The sequence below is a fragment of the Sus scrofa genome, chromosome X, assembly GCF_000003025.6.
Source record: "Sus scrofa isolate TJ Tabasco breed Duroc chromosome X, Sscrofa11.1, whole genome shotgun sequence".
NCBI lineage: Eukaryota > Metazoa > Chordata > Mammalia > Artiodactyla > Suidae > Sus > Sus scrofa.
Window position 1 is genome coordinate 64,784,430 of NC_010461.5, and position 4,528 is coordinate 64,788,957.

At 34.1% G+C, this 4,528-nt stretch overlaps 1 long non-coding RNA gene across 1 annotated transcript; it reads left to right on the plus strand.

The window, feature by feature from the left end:
* LOC106508236 lies at positions 257-3,912 on the plus strand. Its single transcript, XR_001304944.2, has 2 exons — positions 257-1,432; positions 2,609-3,912. It is a non-coding gene; the product is annotated as an uncharacterized LOC106508236 (long non-coding RNA).

Below are 4,528 nucleotides of genomic sequence, written 5' to 3' on the forward strand. Positions count from 1 at the left end.
TCTCAGCGACTTTGATGTCCTTCCATCTAGGCTGATCTCCCTGTTGGTTAGATTGCTTCCTAGGAGGTGGGATCCTTTTCAATTTAATAGCTCACTCTCAGGAGTGCTAGTCCTGTCCTGATTACTTTTATCTCTATTTTTTTTTCTTTTGTTCTACCCAGTTATGTGGTGGGTTTCTTGCCCTTTTTGGAGGTTTAAGTTCTTCTACCAGCATTCAGTAGATGTTCTGTGTGAATCATTTTACATGTAGTTGTGTTTTTTTGATGTGTTTGTGGGAGAAGGTGAGGATGATGTCTTACTCCTCTGCCGTCTTGAGCCTTCTTGAATTATTTTTTTAATTGTGCAAATAATACTTGAATACTTGCTCATTGTAGAATAATTCAAACCATACAGAAATATAGGGAGTGAAAAATAAATTTCCCCTTTACCTCTCTGCACTCCTCCTCCCAGAGAAAACAATTATTAACAGTTTGATTTGTATTCTTTTACACAAACATGACTACACATAATTAAGTCAATTAAAAGGGAGGAAAAGTCTGTTACAACAGGGAAGTGAAGCCAGGCTGCCTGGGTTCTAACCCAGATTCTACCACATAAAACTGTATGATATTGGATGTCTTATCTAACTTTTATGCTCCTTGGTTTCCTCATATGTAAAATGGTAATATATCTGTTTCATAGAGATGTTAAAAGGATTAAATTAGTATATGTGAAGTATTTAGAAAAGTGTTTGATACACAGTACACACACAACACATGATGGAATCCTACTGTTTGTATGATTTTTCAACTCGTATTCCATCAATAAACACAGAGGCAATACAATGCAGTGATTAATAAGTTGTTCCCTGGTACAAATTTACTATTGTAAATTTACTATCTGGTCCCACCATTTACTATCTTTGTGAACTTCAATAAGTATATAGCCATCCTCTGTCTTTGTTTCTGTAAAATGGGGATAATAGTTTCTGTTTTAAATTAAGTCATATGCATAGAATGTTCAGAATGATTATTACATAGTAATTACTTATTTTTACAATCATTCCATCATTTTCCATCATTAAAAATCCTCAGTTAGGTATTTCATATAACAGATATAAGTTAACCACTGTCTTATTGATGGCAATTTATTTTTAATTATTCATTATTACAAAATACGCTGGTTAGCATACTGCTTTTTTCCTACTAAAAAAATTTAAAATAACCTTGTTTCTATCTTCACTTGAATGAAGAAAGCTATTGCTGTTAACATTTCCCACTGTCATTATCATTTGCATATTGAATAAACACTTTCGAGATCCTCTTTTAGTATGTGACCATTACCATACCATATATGTATTCAACCCACAATCCAAAAAGGATTTTGCCTGTGTTTGGACTGTTGGAATTTCAGAGATTGAATTTTTCTTTAGGCATCCTGATATTTGGAAAAGGTAAGTCTAAATTCTCATATAGTTTTATTTTCTACCAAAAATCCTCAAAATATGAATAAGTAGCTTTCCTGGAAATATTTATAGTGGACATTATAGACCTATTGAAGGAAAAATGTGTCTTGAATCAAATCTACTTTTTCTTTTGTACTCTTGTAGAGTTTTTAGGGAGAACTGTGTCTTAAAATTTCACTAAGGAATCATAAAAAAGACTGACATAAGTCCGTTGGTAAATAAGGTTTAAGTCCAAAAGAAAAGAATACAAGAGAAGAAGGGAGAGAGAAAGGAAAATAAAAAGAAAAAAGGATGGTAGTGACTTTGACAAAGCTATTTGCATTTAGGTTATTAAAAAAGTTGTGGGTATATTTAATAGTTTAAACCAGGCAGTTTGCATAAATCCAACTGTATATAAATATCTATCTCTCATACACAGCTAAGGTGTAGTAATTTATTTTCACTGTGACTCAAATAACATTAATTAAAGCACAGTTAAGACCAATTCTTTGAAAGCAGGATTGATTTTAAGTAGACTATTTGAAGACAAGGTGTTAGGCATTTTAGTTACTTTAAAATAAATAATTTCGATAGTTGAATACATATGAAAATAATTTTTATAAGTTTTAAAACACATGTACACCATATAATATCCTGACAATAACCCTGAGAAGAAGTCAGAGAAGCATCATTATTACCATTTAATTGATAGGAAAAATGAGACCCAGGTTTGGTAAATAACTGATCCGATAGTAAAAAAAATTGGCAGGATCAGAAGCCATGTCTCTTTTTTTTTTTGGTCTTTTTTTTGCTATTTCTTTGGGCCGCTCCTGCAGCATATGGAGGTTCCCAGGCTAGGGGTCGAATCGGAGCTGTAGCCACCAGCCTACTACGCCAGAGGCACAACAATGCTGGATCCAAGCCGCATCTGCAACCTACACCACAGCTCACGGCAACACCGGATCGTTAACCCACTGAGCAAGGGCAGGGACCGAACCCGCAACCTCAGGGTTCCTAGTCGGATTCATTAACCACTGCGCCACGACGGGAACTCCCCATGTCTCTTTATTTCTGGTTCTATTCTCTATCCTTTGAGCAATAAATCATTTGCGTTTTCAAATAAGAGTGGAATCTTCATTTGACATTTTAATGTACATTGCCTTAGTTAGTTTTTTTATATTACAGGGATATATTGCACTCTTCTGTTTGGAAACCTTGTCTAATAAAATGCTTGGAGAAGCCTTCCTAATTGAACTCCTATACAAAGAACAACTTACATGTAAGAAAACCTCAAATGATGAAAAAAAAACTGGGGAAAAGCAGATATTAGATATAGAAGACAATTCACTATCTCCTGATAAAATAGAAATTCCAAACAAAGTCCTGAAAGCAAGTTTAACAGAGCAAAGTAATGACACAAATAAAATAAAATCTGTGGATGAGCTAAATGTGGCAAAATGCAAAACTGCATCTCTTCCAAGAAAGAAATGTGTCTGCTGTGTTGCCCATTCCAAAGAGAGAACAACATGATGTAAAGAAACTAGATGTATACCGATCTTGGTCCTGTACAAATATTTGCCAGAATTATCCTGACCTGCAGATTGGAGGAGACCACGTGGGTAACATGTATGATTCTGGCTGCTTTGTGGAACACATACGTGATGATCGTCCCCTTTTACTTTCATCAGATATACCATTGGGCCATTCTCCCATCATTGGATCTCTAAAGAAACTACCTGCCTCAAAGCTTTTGACTGGGGGTGAAACTCAAGAAAAAAGTACATCGCTTCATAAGCAACCCCTCTCTAATTCTATGCTTAATAGTTATATGGAAAAAAAAAGTGGACGAACTCTACAAACAGTTTTTAGAAGAGAATCTCACTAGGTGCTGTTCCATAAACAATCTTATGGCTTCCAATTTGCTAATGAATAATGTAAATCAGATTAGCCTTCAAATCTCTCTAGAGCAGAACATGGAGACATCAAAAGCTCAGGAAGTTCTTTTATATTCTTTAGTAAGATGTATTTTCTGCAACATTTCCCATGGAAATAGTTCTGAATTCAGCACCCCTAACTTACAAATATCAAACCAGAGAAGTAGGGAACTTGTATTATATTTACAGTAAGCAAGTTGGTTGGACTGATTTATGAGACTGGAGCAACAGTAGTTTTTGGCTTATTGTGGCAAATCAGGCCTCTTTGGGGTGTGGCTATTACATTTCTTGAGAAATTATTTGACTAATGGTACATTTGAATTCTTGTATGAGACCATTTCTATAATTAAGTTTTATGACCACAATTTAAAAATTATTTTGGTATCTTTAATGGTTATTCCATTCAAGTTTGTATATTCCATACTTGCTTATCTATGTAGTTGTCACCAGCATCCCAAATTGATTACCTCACTCTCACTCATTAGATTCATTTACCACTAAAATGGGCAAAAGTAAGATAAGGAGAGAATTGTTGTTCTTAGCTACTGAAAAAAATAAGGCTGGGGCATTTATTTCTCCACAAAAATGTTTAAAGACATATGAGTAGTGCTTAAATATCTTTCATTTTCAACATTCAGAATCTTTCACACTGATAATCAGAAATATCTTTTAAAAAGTTGGATTTAAATGATATTTGAAAGAAATACAGAAGGAAGGCTTAAGGAAAAATGGAAATTTTGCCTTTAAGATTTAAAATTGAACTTGATGCTTTTGAACTTTCTTGGGACAAGCATTAACTTTTTTTTAGTATTACTCTGTTATTCTTGGTGGTTTTCAGCAATGGGAGGAAGGAAAGCTTGTTGGTAGAGTGAACAGAGTGTGTAGAGAACCACAATCTAGAACGGAAGAGGCTGCCTTGACAACTTTTTACACTTTTCAGATTATTCTCAATCAGGATTCTGGTTTAGGATAAAAGCAGGATGTTATGGTAATTTTAGATTTTAATTAAATAAATTAATGAAACATACTTAAAAAAGATATGGTTTATTGCAGACTTGGAAACAAGACCCTATACTTAACAGCTCATACTTCTCTCCCAGATTTAGTAAAATGACTGGCCTGTACTTTTGCTTTTGAAATGAAATGGTGCGGATTTATGTTATGGAATTGC